A 19,392-nucleotide genomic window follows, 5' to 3' on the forward strand; every position below is an offset into this window, starting at 1 on the left:
GGGGTTGTGCTACTAACGGTGCAGAACCAACATATATTCAGCTTTTTTTCAAACACAAATGCAAAGAAAAGTGTTGATTGACTTATAATCACTTGACTAAATGTTAAAACTCTGCAAACAATTCCTTTTCAAAATAGGTGCCAATTTATTTTACAAATGAAGAGTTTGCGTGTCACAAGGGCTAGTATTCACACAATCGCCCCCCTGTTGTTTGGCTACAGTATAGTTCATAAATCCCAACCCCATCGTGTTAGCAGATAGGGCAAGGGTCAAACAAAGTAATCATAGGACACACAGAATACTTTTTTCCCAAATTTAGTTTTTTGTCATTTAAGGTCCTTCTTATCACATTGGTGTTTTTTAGGTTTGGTTTTAATTAGTTATGTGATGCTAAAAAATAAAAGGGGGCTGATATGTCATGGTTTAACAGCTGTTATTGACTTGCGTTTGGTTGCGCAGGTGTAAGAGCAGGAGTTTGATATTGCTGCTCCATCGCTTGATCACTACTGCACAGACTCCAAAATTACAAGAGAGCGGGATATCTTGGCTTCACTTTTGTACAGTGGGAAGGAGTGGAGATACATCGTCCATCTTTATATACAGGCTGGTTAAGATAAGAACAAGTCCTCCAAATTAGATGACAAACTACCATGTTTCTCTGTGCCCTCTAGAACATCACATGTAATGTGTAGGTATGCAGATGTCTTGTAAAATACATGTTTATGCTGAAATAATGTACCAACTGTATACAAGTAGTTATTAGTTATATACAGTATATTATTATATGCCTCTTGTATTGTTTTCCCCTCTTATGGAACATAATTCTCAAAAGAAATATCGCGGTCACGGTGTAAAACAAGGCTGACTGTTGGTTGGAAGAGGTAAACAACCATATACGCCCAGACTTTGTCATTCCTTTGTTACTTCCATCATAATTACTATGGCTGCTGAAGGTCTTGAACTTGCTGAAGTGGCTGATACTGTTGCACTGAGGACAGTCTCAGTTTGATAGACGTGAGCATTTACCAGGCAGAGAATCTCTGACAAAAGAGACTATGGATTATGGGATTTGTAGGATCCATGGTTTTCTGGAGCTTGATCCACACTTGGGACTAAAAGTCAGGATGTCTAGACCACTGCTGCTGCGATTTTGACCTTCCTTTTTTTAATCGGCTTGCTGCATCCCCTAACTATAAAAATCCAATGGTGAATTGTCCCTTTAATTTTATGTCAATTGACTGATCATATAAGATCTGAATGATGCTGCTATGCTGACAATTCAAACAACGTTACAATCAAAATAAGGCAGGGCAAATTTATATAGCAGATTCCAGCAACAAGGCAATTCGCAATGCTTTACATAAAATGCAAAAAGCTTTGAGTCAAAGTACGAAAGAAACACACTACAAAACATTTAAACACAATTAAAAACAGTTTTCAGACACCAAGAGAGCCAAGAGAATAGAAAATAAGACAAGCTTAAATAGAGTTAGACAGTTGTAAAATGCGAGCAAAACAACTTACAGTGCAGCTCGAGAAATTGATAATTACTTAATTTAATAAAAGGCTGCGGAAAACAGAAAAGTCTTCAGTCTGGATTAAAAAGAACAGAGAGCTGCAGCAGGCCGGACGTTTGTTCCAGATATATAGAGCATAAAAACTAAACGCTGCTTCTCCATGTTTGACTCTGGGGACAGAAAGCAGACTTGTCCCAGACAACCTGAGGGGTCTGGATGGTTCATAACGTAGCAGAGGATCAGAAATATATTGTGGCCCTAAAACCATTCAGGGCTTTATAAACCAAGAGTGGTATTTTGAAATGATTTTTGACAGACAGGAAGCCAGTGTAAAGACCTCAGAACCAATGTGATTCACTCGCCTGGTCTTTGAGAGGACTCAATCAACTGCAGCTGTCAAATTGATTTGTTAGGGAGACCTGTAAAGACACTTTAACAGTAGGTGAGTCTACTGAAGATAAATGCAGGGACAAGTTGTCTTAAGGTGATGATAGACTGATTTTGTAATTGTCTTAATGTGGCTGTTTAAATTGACGTCTGAGTCCATGACTACACCCAGATTTCTGGCTTTGTCCGTGGTTTTTAAAATTACTGATTGAAGCTGAGCACTAAGTCTTTGGCTCTGAAAGCAACTACCTCAGTTTTGTCATTGTTTAATTGAAGAAAATATCTTGCACATCCAATCATTGAGTTGTGTCCACTAGTGATATGATTATTTACATTTATTTGTCGTCAGCTCAATTATGTTAACTTATTGTTTTGTTTTCCATAATAATAAGACTACTTAAGAAAATCAGTTTGTTTGTGTGTCAGTTGTTACGGAACGTTTGGTCTATACTTTCCAGTTTATTATTTAGATGAACATCAACACACCATAATTACTTGAATTAAACCATGTTAAGTTCTATATTGCATCAAATATATATATAAAGATAAACGCTATCTATTCAGCTAATATATTTATCGGCTATTTGGTATGGACATATCCTCTAGGCTTTTATTTTGTAATACTTGTAACCCACTTCCGGGTCACCTGTCTACCGTTCATTTCATTCATGAAAAACCATGGTATTTCCTTTTTATCGTTCATTGGAAACAAAAAAAAAATGGTCAAAATATACACGGACCAACTTGTTCCTGTTTAAAAGTCTTTGTAGTGATGTGTTTGCAAATCTTACATCACCATTTGCGTGGGATTAAACAGACTGTTAATTGTACACAACTATGGATGTGGTAACATTTTATCTTACATTATAAAATGTAATAGTTTTGTCAGTGAAGCAATGTAAACTGTACGATGATATGTTGACTGCTTTTATTGTGCAGCTCCAATGTAACTCTTTTTTTTCCCCACAGAGGGAGTTGAACTTGACTTTAATGCTGGGCCTTAGTTCACTTCAGAGCTGGCAGTCTAAGTGGGACAGTGAGAGATGTGGATTGAGAAATCATGTGTCTTTTCTACTGTGATGAGGTGCTGTGAAAGCAGGAAATAGGGGTTGCCTGGTCAGCCTGACTTCTCCACTCGCAGCAACCCCAATCCACAATATTATTACGCTTAAGGTCAGACTGAGCAGAAGCACAGAGGGAAGGGAGAGAGAGGCAGACAGCCTCACAATGAGCATGTAAAAGAGCTAGACAACGGCAGAGATGAAGAGAGACAAAGTGAGAAGGTATTTTTGTGAGTGTGTGTGCCATCATGCAAGTCATCCAATAACTTTATAGTGACAAAAAATGAATGAAGAGTGTAGTGATGCAGATCCCGCTCTTTTAACTGGTTTTGATTTTGTCCTGTGGACCAGAAACATCTACGAACAAGAGGCTGTCTCTCCTTGTCACAGTGAATATATACCACCTACTTCCAGCCTGCCATGCTTGTTACTCCTTACTCCTTGTGCTCGTGCAGTTTCCAATAGCAACCGGGTGAACTAAAAGAGATTTTTCAGTTGGCAGATTATTATGAAAGATATCTTTTGCCCATTCTACGGCATTTAGTTCTGTAGATCATTGTGGAAAAATGCACATTTGTACTCTCCATATCATGGAGTTTCTTAGTGAGGAAAGAGTGTGGTGGGGGAGGGAGAGGAGAGGGCAGGCTGTTGCACATGTCTGTTGCCATGGGGATTCTGGCGCAGTGACTATGCAGTAATGCGGCTGCGGGAATGGAGGACTTGTTTTCGCAAGGGAGGCTCCAGCAAAAAAAAAAAATGGAGTGTGCATGAGCTCGAGCCTCAGCCACCAATTATGTGAAGGGAGCATTTATTTTAGACGGAGAGTTAGCGAGGCTTTACTTAGACGGGGAGCAAGGTGCTGCCTCAGAGACCTTTGATGTTTTCATACTACCTCACCATCCAGATTAAATTAAGGATCGGCCACCATGCGAATGGTTCAGAGAAAAATCCATTTCAATAAGGGGAAGACAATGGAGAGCTAATGGAGGCTTCATAATTGCATGTTCCCAAGATAAACGTGTTAATCAAATACAAAGCCTGCATAGAAAACAGTAATTTACTGTTCTAAGAGTGGGGGCTGCTTGGAATATTGCAGATATAATCACCCGCATAGATGAATTAATTTTAATTATTGATAAATAAACTCTGCCCTTTATTTGCATATTATCAAAATCAACATTCTGGCCATTAGAAAATTGGAAATGGCTTTAACCCTTGTGTTGAATGTAGTACACAGTACAATGAGGTTTGGGCGATGTCTATTTTTTTCATATCATCTTGACATTTCACCGGGGTAAATGGTAAATAACAGTATTTATTTTATCCTTGACGGTATTGAAACCATATGGATTTCTAAATACCCCGGTGTACTCTCATACCGTGATACCACCCAAGCCTAAGTACAATATATTTTAGGTAAAAGCAAGATTTGATGATAATAGTACAGGGCTTATCTTTATCGGAATCAGAAACTTAATTTAATGTAATTATAAAATATATGCTAATGAATAGAAAACAGTGTTTGGATGAACTAATACTGTAATTCCACGACTTTTGGTTGTTACCAATAACTAACTACTTACTGAAAAATTAAATAAGGCAGTGACAATTACGGAAATTTAAATGCAGCCCTTACTAGTAATTTCTGTCTCAATCATCAATTTTCTGGGTTATGATCTCACATCACCCAATCTCTCATATATATATATATATATATATATATATATATATATATATATATATATATACTCAGTGAATGACATTAATCAACCAGTCAGCATTAGATGGTCACTGCACAACAGTTCAGGCAGTTTAAGCTTGTTGTCCTGGAAATTTGGCCATTCTTGACGTATTAGTTGATTTGAAGAAGTCAAGGTTGAAATGAATAGGTCTATCAAAACATTTATTGTATTGTACAACTGAAGATGGTATGAAAAATATGTCTTTCATATTTGCTGAAACTGTCACCATCTCATGACAGCACAAAGAGACAGACGATCTGTGTAAAAGTAATGTATCTCCTCCTACCTCCATCTTCTGTTCCTGTCAGCTCCCAGAGCTCTCTCTGTGATGACGGCATCAGCTAGTTTCCAAAAGTTACTTAGTTACTTACTTGAGAGTAACTAGGAACTCTAAATACAAGTTTTCATTAATTTGCACGCTACTGATGGAAAGCAATAGAAGAAAAATGCTGCATCCTTCCTCTATTGTAACAGTGGAAACATACAAGCACAAACTGTAACTGCTGCTGTCAAATACATGTAGTCTGGAGTCTGCTCTGCTCACAGAGAACATTCACATGGTCTTTAAAAACGACTTGTCTTCTAGAGCTACATTAGGACATAAGGGTAGCCACGTAGTTGATATACATACCATATATTTGTAGCATTCTTAGTTTAATTAATTTTAATGTTTATATAACATGTATTGGAACGTTGAAGAGGCACGCACGTCCAAAAAGATAAGTACTGGGTGCCGGACAAAAAAGCAGTACAAGAATAAACGGTGAGTCCACACACCAGAATCAGAGAACGTGTCTGATGAAGGGCTGGGGCCCGAAACTTTACATGATGTATTAAAAACGCTATTAGATTCTGGTCTGCGGACTCACCGTTTATTCTTGTAAATAACATGTATTAACTCTAAACACTAATACAGTCACACGTTAATATTTCCAATAATTCCTTTGATTTATTGATTTTGATTTACCTTTGACTGCACGTCAATAGTGGACTGCAGTATATAATCTGCTAATGGTTATCAAACAGTGTAATGTATATATATATATATATATATATATATATAAATAGTTACAAATCAGTTTTGGGCTTAAAGTGATTTTGGATTTACAATTCATTATTACAATCATTTCATACACTGGTTAGGCTGTATTCCTATTTCTTTCCCTTTTCCTTCCATTGTAAAACATGGAAATGAGAACCTGCCTGCTAGATGAGCATGCAGGCAAGGTAAGAAAAACACAAAAGTACAATTCTATATCCAAATAATTTTGCTTTAAGGGACGGCTCACAGTGGTATTTTTTAATTAGTTTATGTTGCGATATAATGGGAAAGAGATAGAATCAGCTGCCATGCTATGATTGGTCCTGCACAGCAGTAGTTCCTTTCTCATAATACATCTGAACATAAGAACACATGTACGCATGATACATAATACATTGATATGTCAGGGTTAAGAAAAGACATTCAAAGAGAATGCCACAAGATGAATTTCATAAACCTGAATATTGTCTGATGTTACGTCAAGGCACAGCAGTCACTTCCTATTGTGAATGTGGTCTGATCAGCATGAATAAACAATAGGTGACTGTCTCATCACTTTGTTGTCGTAAAAGAGATCATGTAAGGACATACTGCAGTTTAAATACTTTACTTCCTACAGTTTGCAGGGTAAAAACTTGTAGAACCATAATGTCAAATCAAATTCACTCAAATGCATCATTGCAAAGATGCAGCGAGACCGTGGTATCCAACGTTTCAGAAATGAATTTGAATACCTGATGTTATGTGACTAAATTATTGTGCAGTCACATGTCGTCTGTAAATAAAACTGAATTGATTGAAGTTTCTACACCTTTTTCTTCTTCTTCCCTTCCTCCTAACACCCCCACATGGCTCATATACTCATTGTGCCTGGTTCAAATCCAGACAAGGTAAAATCCATATCCCAAAGCAAACCCTGGAGGATCTCAGAACAATGCAAGAAAGAAAAGAAATTATTGTACACCATGACTGCAAAATCCAATTTTTGTGCACGAACACCTGACATTCTGACACACCTGGCATCTCACACCATAATGAGATGGTAAAAGCCTCATGTAGCTGTCAAGAAAACCTGAGGTTGAGACACACTGTGTTGCCAGTAGCAACAGATCTCATGCATGCAACATGACCCCCAAGAAAAAGGAAACCATTTGGTCATCATAGCATGGTCAAACATATGACTTTGAACCTGTATGACATTCTCTTATGAGCTCTTAAGATGGCACAAGCTATTAGGTTCACCATTTCTGATATGACAGATGTCAATGAAGAGGGATTTAGTCTGCACATTTCCTTTGAGTACCCTTGCAGAGTATGAGAGTGGCTAATAGACCTGCTGTACAGTGTCAATGCTGTATACCACAGTTTGGACAACAAGGCTGCATAAAAATTTAAAAAACTAAATAGCAAAGTGCTATCAAAGGATTCAGAAAGAAAACAAAATCAATATGCGAGCATTTATCTAGTCTATAAGTTTAGCTTTTTGATTTTAGAAACAACTCGGGAGATGCTGAATGTATCAGTAATGAAGTCAATTAAAACTTTTCATCAAAGTCTCATCAGAGGCTTTGATACTGAGATAGATGACTTATTAAACTGCATTATGAGTTAGATACTGTGAAAGTAAATTACAGCGCTTGTGTTTATTACCTAAAAAGGGTAATTTATTTTTGCTGTCAACTGAACATCAAGAACGTAAATAACAATAAACATATGTCATCCCTACAGAGGTGATCCTCTGGGAGGCAGAGGCTAATTGCCTTTTGAGCTTTACCTCTGTGGGACAAATGTAATGACTTGGGATTTTGAATTGTGTCCCCGAGACAGAGCAAATCTGTCTGTGAAGCCCATAGTTTGTAATTGGCTATAGAAATGTACCCTCTGTTATGTGCCCTAACACTTGATCGTCAATCAAACAGTCATAATGAGTGGGGTCATGATAATGCTTTTCAGCCTTAAGCTATTTCCTGCACCTTTCTGTGACTTTTATTAACATTCATTAATATCTTTGGATAAACTATATTTCATAATGAGAACTATCTAACCTGTTCATCACCCTGCTGCAACCTTGAGAACAATATGTGCAAATATTGATATTAATATCACATTAGAGATGACATAAAATATGCACTCAGAGTGACTTCATTTGTAGCTGTTATATCAAGTGCAGCCACAATGGGTCATTAATATGATTGACACATACGATTTTACACTATAGCAGAATAATGGCAAGAGTGTCTTTATACTTCATCTCTTCTTTTCACACACAAAATTCAGTGTAATATGAAGAAGGATAGGGTCTGTACTATTCAACAACAAAAATATAATCATGACTTTATCATCAACATGATTTGCTATTCCCATTTGATTTCTCATAATCTAAAGAAAACACCATTACTAGTATTTGGTAATGCAGAGGAATTCTGAATGTCTTCAGTTTTGTAGCTATTACACTCATTGTGTGTGTACAATTCAAAGTTCCTTTAAATGTACTGTCAAATTGGCACTTTTGCACTTGTCAATTTCATCTGTTGTTGTGCGCTATAATCTGCATATCAATTTCTTTCTTTAGGATCGGACAAAGAGCAATTTAGCTTGACTCTTGGCCAATTAGTAGAGACGGCTGCTATAGCGAGCTTAATGTCGACATCATTCATAATGGGGCTTTTATTTTAATGACAATATGGGGATTAGAGGTGAAATATTTTCTTGCTTTGTTTAATGTAGTTTTTGCTAGGGTAACTGAATGTTTAGCATCATCATACGCACTATAAAAAGATGAATTCAGTTTTAAAGCACATGCTGCCCTGAACTTGAAGCCAAGATTTGATGATTTATATTACAGTCAGTTACATATTTATTCTTCATCTTTGTTAGTACTTTCCTCTGAATTCTTACTGTAAGTTGTTAGTCTCCTTAATAACAATAAAGTGTACCTTGTTTCACAGAATGAATCTATGTATTCATTCCATTTCATGTGGGTGTATTGTGTATCTCTTATCTAACAAATAAATCATACAAAAAAACAACAACACTAAAGTGTGACTGTGACATATGCATAGAAGACGTAAACATGCCCTTTTTAACGAGGAATGATGGTTGCTTTCAAACTGAATGGATCACAAACATGGTAACAAGGTTGCTCTCTAAGTGAATGTACAAGAAACGACTAGAAGCAAAGCGTGACACAACAGGAAACACATAAACAGGTGTGGTGAAGTGTTGCAGTCCAAATGGGGCCCTTAGGGGCTTCTCTGAGGAGCACTAACAGTGTGTGTGTTTACTGCTCCACTGGACATCTCATATGGTCATTCCTTTAACTGTAATGTTTTCACAGCTCTTTGAATAAAATCCACAATTGTTGACAATAATTACATATTATTACAGAACCGTACATGAAGTAAACAAGGGGTCTGAGAAACCGCTTTGTTGTTTTTATCTAAGACACAACAACATGTCTCTGAAAGAGTCATTATCTAACCTAGCCTCTTTATTTATTTCGTTTTATTGAAATATATTCTTCATATCCTGAATAAATAAAGTCCATAGGCAATTGTAAATAGGATTCTCAATGAAATCCGGTGATAAAGAGTGTCTTCTGCCACCTTTACAACACAGAAATATAATCCATAGTAAATTTCAAGCTTAATTAATATTTTTCATGCTCGAGGAAATACAGTTGGTTACACAGATCTAAATCACTTTACACATGATACTGTAAATAAGCCAGTTAGAAAATGGAGAAGATGCTTCTTTTTCTCACTTTAAAAATAATCATTGGATAGAGTGTTTGTCCTTGTTTCACTGTACAGGAGTGTATAAATGTGATGTATTTTGTCTGAAGGCTGCTGGCCCTCAATTTTGAACTAGAAATGTGTTGATGACTAAATCTGATAAAGGTTGATCAGTGCCTTACTGTATCTGACTGGTACGTATACAGGCAAAAAATACCTATGTAGCTCATTATTTTTAATGAGTCCTCCTTTTGCAGTCTGTTACAACCAGTTTTAGCTCTACCACTGCTGTGTGTTAAGAACTTCTTGTGTTGCCAAAAATTCAATACTACGTCCCCAAACTAGAGGCCCAAATCATTTTCATTGCAGCAGGTTATGTTGGGACGAAGCTGTTCTCAGAGTGTCACGTCTGAACGTGTCCCAGTTGTGCTGGTGAGCTTAGATGACTACTGAAATGAATTGAGGTGCAGTCATTAATACTTGCCAATAATCTGCCTCCAAAATCATCTGCAGACAAAAGAATTGTTTCTGTGGCACAGCCAATAATGGAAGCCAGTGAGCCAAAAACACGACTTTGAACAAACTAGTGGAAACTAGCTGGGTGTTTGTTTCAAGCTTGCCACTTGTTTTCTGTGAAGCAGATCACTGTTACAGCTCATAAAGCGAAAACACATCAATTGTTCATTTATAATTTCTCACACAGTAAGCCAAGGACAGTATCACACACATAACTAAAGAAAAAATGATTTGTCATGGAGCCTGTTTATATGCCTCAGAACCAGCAAGAGCCGTGGCTCAAGACATTTTTTAAGGTTGTCCGTCTGCACGTGATAGCTCAGGAACCCCTTGAGGGATTTTCTTAAAATTTGGCACAAATGTTGACTTGGATGAACTGATTAGATTTCTTTTGACGTCAAAGGTCAAGGTAACTGTGACCTCACAAAATGCATTTTTGGCCATGACTCAAGAATTCCTACTATAATTGTAGCAATATTTCACACAAATGTCTAATAAGATAAAATTATGAAATTATATTTTATATCCAAAAGGTATTAGGTCAACTTCACTGTGAAATCACAATGTTCTACAAAAATGCTTTTTTTTCCATTGGCTTACATGGCAAAAGATACATTCTTAAATCCGTGGATACATTTTTTCGAGTGTCACAATCCCCCCAAAATGATTCTTGTTAATATTAGAATTTGATTTATTTGTTCCAATAACATTTGGAAAGTCTGCACAATTAAGTCGTTTAATTCCAAGTAGCGGGCTCGGCCAGGAGAAGTCTCTAGGCTTCATGCACCACTGAGCAGCTTTCACAGGACTGAACGTGCCTCCGCCTCAAACCCAGTTCTCTTTATACATCCATTTAGATTGTCTGTGCTGCCAGGTTGAAGATGTGTGTGATTCATCCAGGTTCTACCAAAAATACACTTAATACCTTTTATTAAATACCTTCAAAGTCCTCACTACATGTACTATTTAAGTCTGGACGTAAATGTAAACTGCAACTTGACTGTTTGGCGGATGCATACAACCGCAAGGAGGTGATTCTGGTTGGTAATGTGTCACAGAAAAAGAACATCATACTTTACTATCAGCTTTTTAACGAGGGTATGATGCTGAAAAAGATAGAAGCTCACACAGTGTGTATGTCCGGTGTAGTAAAAGGTGCTGGGAACTACAAGAGTATTGTGAAACAGAAATGTTTGTAGCAGTAACTGTACACTCATCCCATAAAAATATTTATGATCAAGGAATCTTTCATTAATACTAGCGTGAGCAATGCAGTCTGATCAGCACTTTATCAGGCTCATGAAAACATAAAAACACAAACCCAAGACCTAAAGCGCCTGTGTAGATTTGAAAGTTATTGACTCAGGCAACTCCTAGTGGTGCTATCAAAAAAGGATTGAACTGCAATGATCCCTCATGCAGCCACTGCCAACCCCCCCCCCCCCCTGTTTCTACATATTACAACTTGTGCTTTAAAAATGAAATTTAAAAAATGTAATCTCAAAGTTATACATAAAGAGGCTATAATAAAGCCAACTCAGCAGCTCACACATCAGTCAGTAATTGCAGCTGCGTTTGTATGAACAGGCATGATTATATCCGACATAAAATAAATGTATCGAAATACAGAAATTACAGACTGTCCCATTCCATTTACCTCATCATTTATATCATTCATTCATGCTTAACTTGTAATCCTTGTACTTCTGACAGCACCCTGAAGGCACATAACACTCATTTGTTAGTTCCAATTTATGCAAAACAGTCAGTCTGTAATAATTAAGTTCAGCGCACAAAAATACTAGTTCACAAAGTTAAATTGGCTGAGGGGGAATGATGGACTTGAGATGTGGGGAATTTACACCTGCCAATCCACCAGGGGCACTCACACCTCTCCAGATGGATGGTCCACCCCTGGTCCTCACTTAGGTGTGTGTGTGGGAAATATCTCAGTGAGGGAAATATAGAAAGTAGTTGATAAAATGTGATGCAATGTCATAGATTAACCATATACAATAATTAACACAACATTAAACAAAACACATTCGTCAACACTCATATCTAAAATAATTAAGGAACAGCTATCACACACAGTATACACAGCATATATGTATGAGCCTACATATGGGCTTGAGAAATGCCGCTTATTACCATGCGACCTTTGACAAGTCTTTGCTCAGTTGTTGAAGTGATGATCCAAATACCTCAAATACTGATTTTACATTATTTTGTCCACCCGCTAGACAATTCCACTCATTTACAGCGCAGAATATCAAGGGCACAGCAGAGGCTTTCCTCTTGGATATGGTATTGATCTATATGTAAGCAGAGACAACATTAAATGAATGTAGTGAGGCAGTAATCTGTGTGGCAATGACTATGTCCTGAGCAGCAGAGGTGATTTGTATTCCAATATCACACATTTTATGTGCATAGACTGTTTACAGGTCTTAATATTTCTCAAAGGCTGATTAAATACTAAAGCATCTGGTTTAGACCTGGCAAAAGAAAAGGCATCTGATATGAGCAATCATACAGAAAGTAGTCATGACAATCTAAAGGTTTACCAGATTTAAGATTATACTTAAAAAAGGGAAATTCAGCATTTACTTTTTATCTTAAACATGCAATCTCATTAGCATTTTCCTTTTAAGCGTTTTCTGTAATGCAGCCTTTTAGCTTATCACTTCATGTATTCTGCTGGAGTGAAGCCATGTCATTAGCATTGTTAGCACAGAGTAATACCAACCTCTCATAGCCTCTTCACTGCTCAGTTGTTACCTGTTAAACTTAAGTTGAACATACAGTACATAATGTCTCTTTCACTCTCAAACACCTTCACCTGAAAACTCACTTTGTTTGAGCTCTTGACTTTTCACACAGTGATACTAATGGGGTTCGTACATTACAAACATGCCAATACATAAACTAACAAAACTAAACCCCCAAACGACAGTTACAGCTGAAAACAAATATACTGTATATGGGTGTTTAGTAGTATTAGTATTAGTATAAGTAGTAATGTTCAAATCCTAACATTTCAGTGAAAAGTATTTGAATTCTACACATGCACAGGGACTACCCTCTATTGTTTGCACTGTGGCCACTGCAATTTAATTTTATATTGGCTGATCTGGAGGCAGGGGAGTTACTGTATATGGTGCTAGCTTTTTCATCACCAATCAACCAACCCTTTCCCGCTCCTAAAAAAACATCTCTCAACTCTCCAGTTCTGCAGACTCAAAGTGCAGACTGTGGAGAGGTCATGGATGATTCACTGGGCGTGGTTTAGCCCCCTCCTTCCTATTTTTAGACAGACTGGAGAGGATTTGAATCTCCGATGTCCAGTCCCACATGGTGTACAGACAACGGGTATGCGTCATAACCACTACACTACAAAGTGGTCTTGCCCACCTATCCAGCCCTGCTCATGCTGATACTTTTTCACAGAGGCATTCTTTGACTTGTCATGGTAGAGGAACACTGGGGTGTGGTTATTATTTACAGTGTCTCCCACAGAATTTGGTGAGGCTCTAGTGGGTGGACCTTGGACCCTGTAGTGGGGTCCGGGGGCATGCAACCCTGCAAGAAAGTTTTGAACATTTTAAAAGTGAAATGCATCAATCTGCTGCAAAATTAGGAGGCAAAATCTATGAAGAACTTTGTGCTTTGGTAAACAAAATAATCAAAGATATTGGTTGTATATATATAAATGGTTACATTGAGGAAACTGCTAGGAAACAACTCATGAAAAGTATGCATCTTCAAATTAATTACTTAAAGGGTCTGTGCTGGAAATTTCGAGAAGTAAAAAAGTGGGCTGGGGTTTTCTGCACACAGCTCGCACAGATGCATCTAATACGTGCCTCAGAGTCTGATACTAACCCACAAGGCACTCACATTTACTAACATGAACACATGTCCGGACTGGCTATCAAAGCAAACAAACAAACAGAGAGACTCAGTTTACAACAAACCCACACACACACACACACACACACACACAGAGGGAGGGTGTCTTTATTTTAGGGCTCAAACTATTCCTCTCCATTCCAAGTAACTCAATTACCAAAAATGATTGTGGCAAATTCTTTGCCCTGATGTTTCACTACTCATAAAAATAAATTTAATGTAAATATACAGTGCAGTGTCTATCTGACCGACTCTTTGTCTGTAGATAGATTTTGTTCCCACCATAGCATCCAAACTGTGAAGGATACAGTCACAAAACTTTACAGGTGTGTAGCTGACATCAAAATACAGGTCCAGTTTGAAATAGGGTGTGATCCAAGCAAACCCACACACTTTAGGCCCCTTGTCTGAATTGGTTTCACAGTCTCTAATTTATAAAACTTAGGCATGACAAATTTGACTATGGCGGGCAGTCTAGGCAATTAATGAGAAGCACTGCTTTAAATATAAGAACTGCTCAGGTGAGCTACTGGCAACCCCATGACCCAAGTTATATAGTTCATAATAATGCAGGACAGAGAGGATATTGCTATTTAATACAGGAGATGAGCATGGACCAATGTGCATTCACCCCATAGTTGTTCATGAAACAGCTGTCACTCTGTTCATTGCTGTTAACAGAGGTTCCGGTTTCCATCCTCTCTGCTCATTATGCGACTGAGAGCATTTTTAGAAGCATTTTTGACATCCTTTAGTTGCACATCTCACAGAACAAATATGCTTCCATATTATTAAACTAACCCTAAAGTTTTTTTTTCAACTTAAAGTCTATTTTCATCTGGACACAGCTATTTAAATCACAAAAATATCACATTGTATATGTGTTTTGAACTTACTTATTATATCTATATTGATTGATCAGCTTCCTAGTCTGTCTGTGAGTATGTGTCTGTTTCACTACCGGCAGATACGTGGGCTAGGAAATAAAATCAATAAATCAGTACATAAAAACGGATTTCTTCCCATGGAGCCTACATGAAAACTATTTTGGTTCAGTGTATTTCCGCTGTCAGTCATCCTTGGGAAGGCAGGTTACACTCTGCCGCTGTTCACTCAGCTCCCCGGGAGGTGCTGCTAACAGACGGGCAGAAGTTCTCATTTCCAACTCACTACATAGGGATGCTTGTCTGGATTGGATGACAGAACGCTACACACTGCTCTGATGTTGCTCAAACCAAAAATATCCCATAAATATAATATTTTAACAAAAATATATATGTTCTTAATTTATGCAATAAAACAATAGGCCGCACAGTGAAAGGTCATATTGACATCATAACAGCACTTTTGCTACACTGTAAGCCCGGATAAGTTGACTTTACTTAAAAAAAATTGAGGCATAAGATTTCACGTAAACTAGTTGAGTAATGCATACTATAGATACTTAATTTGTTTAAGTAGATTCAACATAAAGCCAAAAGGCCTGCACTTAACTATTTAAGTTGAACACATGAAAAGGCAAATCATTTGTACTTAAAATATCCAGCATTTCACATTTGATGGCCTATTTTACTGACAGATTTGCAGTCGAAGACACCATGTTGCACTCTTGAGGGGTTCGGTTGAAGGGCTGCTGGCTTTCCTCAAAGCAGAGGACGCTGACTGGAATGTCAAAGGAGTCTGCATCATGAAGACCCTACAGAGTTTGAGAGACAAAAAGACGTTCATGTCAAATACAACTTGTCTGTAAATATGTGTAAATTGAAAGTGGATACTGCTCTGACAGGCACAATTTATGGGGACAATTGACTTTGTGATGTGGTTATTTTTATGTGAATCGTCTGTAGATGAGAATAGTATTCTGCTTCAGAGCAGGTCTCTATAAGCTCACATGACAAACAGAAACTTACATTAGCTCTAGGGCCCATAAAAGTAGAATTAAATCAGTTGCATTGTTATCGACCTCTGCCAAACGGTGTGAAACAACAAAAGTTGAAAATAGCTAAGTTAACAGTTTACATTATAATACAGTGATAATGGCATTTTGAGAGTTGACCTCAAATGTAGGCTACACACCCAAATCCAAGCACATTACATTTGTCTAGCTTAACTTAAGCTTCATAGACAATACAGTCTTTTCTTGCCATCGATTCAACCAATGGACAGAGAAAATGCCATCTTCTTGCAGTCAACTGTCTATTTGTCCCTCTGACTGAGAAACTGAGAAAATGCAGTTTTTTTCAAACAGGTGCAGATAAGTCCCAGGCTAGTCCAGAGTTTTTGTCCAAGGAGAAAATATTTTGAGCAAAATGAAGAAAACACAAAATCTTACTCTGTGAAAACAAGACAAAGGCAACCGTCTCCATCCAACAGCCCAGACTAGTTTTGAGTGGATTAGCCAATGAGGTTTTCACTTGCTGAAGTTCATAATGAGCCAATAAGATTCTGACACATGCCGACATTCAGGCAAAAAAATTATGTTTGAAGTTTGTTCAACTGAAAATAGATTGTACACTCAGCGATCACATCGTAATAGCACAACATACTCAGACTGTTCAAGTAATGCAACTAAACACGCATTTTAACTAAAGGTTACTCAAACGGTTTAAGCGTACAAATTCCAGGTTAACAGTGTACAGTTTCGATGTGTATATGTACAATATGTCACCGACAAAATAGACAAAAAAAAGCACAAAATGTAGCTATTTCTACTTAACTCAACACTTTTGGTTTCTGTTTCATTTCCATGAACAGAACCTCAACCTTCTCTGTTGAAAACAAATGTAAATGACTGAATTATTTAAACATTCTATTATTTATGGCCATTACCACAGGTTAAAACTCAATCATACCTGGTGTGATAACCCCCTAAGGTGTTTCACAAAAACATTAAACATTCACTTGTTAAAGGTACCCCATGTTTTCAAACAAGAGTTGTGTTTCTAATCTGTTTTTATCACCAAAACACAGGGTATGTATCCTAAAGGGGGAACAAACATATTCCCTAAAAAAAATTTTTTTTTATTGTTTTCGAATTTGCATTTTTACATTCCCTGTTTTAAATGAAGGGTACACAATGTAACTGGCTATAACTCATTCAAGTAAGCTTCAAGTAGTCCAGTACAGACAGTGCCACATTAGTGTTCCACATCCTCGTCTTTTGCTTTTGCTTTCTTCCCTGTATTACACAGGATGTATTTTATGTTTTCTTCACACTAACCTCATGATTGTGTGTGTGTGTGTGTGTGTGTGTGTGTGTGCGCGTGCGTGTGTGTGCACGTGTGTATGTGTGTGAGTGTGTGTGTGTGTGAGAGAGAGAGAGAGAGAGAGAGAGAGAGAGAGAGAGAGAGAGAGGGAGAGAGAGAGAGAGAGAACTATTAGGGCACCATTAGGTTACAACACTCCATGTGGTAAAACATAAAATGTGAATGGAAGTACATGTGTGGACATGTCCAGTATGCTGTCTACTGTACCTGTTCTACACGGTTTATACCGATGTGCTAAAAGCATGGAGAGACGAGGAGGCAAAGGCATCTCCCGCTCAGAGAGAAGCTCAGTGATGCACAAGGACAGTGGCAATCTCTCTCTGGATTAGAGACAACAAGGACAGGCCACTCTTTGTTTTTGTCGAGAGCAGTGTGTCCGACAGGCAGCAGAGCATCGGAGTCGTACAGGGCTGCCTCAGGAGACTGTACTGTTACCTACAGCAACAGTCAAATGTCTGAGTGTGTAGACTGTGAAACTGTCTTTCTGCCTTACTGCTTCGTACTTGAAAGTAAGAACCCAAAATGCAGAATTCATGAATTTAAACTCTTTGACCCAGATATTGGAAGTTCTTGCGGTATGGCCCATAAACCCATTATTTAAATGTTGTTTCATTACCATTTTCGCTCCCCTTCGGTTTATCAGTGACTATCTTGAGCCTATGTTGCTTGTATTTGTCGATATTGCTGACAGTTAACAAAGACATTTTCATGCTATGATAATACCACAGTCACATGATGTCATTCATATATATATATATATATTTATATATATTGGTGTTGCGCGGTAATCCGAAACTAGAAAGGTACCACGGTACCATGCTGTCAGAACCAATACTATCTCACCTTTTATCAGTATCAGTACTTTATGAACTTTGTGCGACAGCGGGGCAGCATGTCTGTGTGCAGCTTCTCTCTGCGTCATCACTGCATCGCTGGCCGTGAATTCATGGTGACAGTCATAGCGCGAGACAGACATGGCTTGGTTTTTCGTTGTTTCTTGCAGGTAAGTCTCCTGAGTTCACAAGAACCCAAAATGGCAGCGTCTTTAATGGAGCCTGCGCCACTGAGAAGCTTTCCATTGGAATGAATGGGTGCAATTTTTCCCATCTGCCGTCCATTCCCAGATGCGTACAAATACAGACCAAAGGTTGTAGTACCACCAGAAATCGTGGGGGCAGTATCGGCATTGTACACAAAAAGTGCTGTGAATAGCAGGATAGAGCAAGTCATGAAATTTCAGACGAACCTGAAATTTTCTCTCATCTGCAAAACCAACGACTGGAATTCTCCATCCACACTCCAGGATGTATTTAGTGGTCTCACAGAGAGCCTCGGTCTACAATGCTGCCTGCCGTTTTACCTCCTTCTGAATAGACAAGCGTTGATAACGTACGTCTCTGTTAACGCACAAAACAGGAGCATAAATAAGACTTAAAGCTAGCCGTTAAACAGTCCGATGTGGTTCTGCACATCTCTGTATGCTAACAGTTCACACTGGTGACATCAACTTTATCATAACATGCGCTGGGGTTCACAAGTATGCTGATCAACAACACCACTTATAAATTATCCTTTTTTAAGTCAGTCAGTACTAGTAATGTGATCATAGCATGTACATTTTTGTCAATAATTTATCATTTATAGTAGAAAATGGTGTGATAAGAGCACAAACTGCAGTTTGCAGAGTTGCGAAAAAAATTCCCCTATGTGGGATGAATAAAGGATTGTCTTATTTTATGAACAGACCGGTTTACGAAGCTATGAAGCAAATTTAACAAAAATATATTTTTATTTTGACTTTAAAGATTAATTGTTTTATTCAATAAAAATAAATAAATTATGAAAGTTCCACATTCTGTCATGTAATATTTTATTCCATTTCTTTTGATGATGTTTTAGTTTTCCGCTGTGGTATCGTTTCAGTATCGTATCGAGATATTTTAGACAGGTATAGTACTGAAGTCAATATTTTGGTATTACAACACTAATAGTTAAGTCCATAGCTAGCTTGTGATTAATTGATAATTGATTGCAAAATAAATTCTGTTCTAAATTTAGCTTAAAGGGATATTTAGTTTTTGTCAAAATATTTCAGTTGCTTTGACAGAAACAACACATGTCAAAATCTTTCAGTTGCCTTGACAGAACAACACATGGAGACTTCCTGATACTCTTTAGCAAGAATAAACAGTTTTCATCAATCAGAGACAAGAGA

Source organism: Echiichthys vipera (assembly GCF_963691815.1).
Source record: "Echiichthys vipera genome assembly, chromosome: 6".
Classification (NCBI taxonomy): domain Eukaryota; kingdom Metazoa; phylum Chordata; class Actinopteri; order Perciformes; family Trachinidae; genus Echiichthys; species Echiichthys vipera.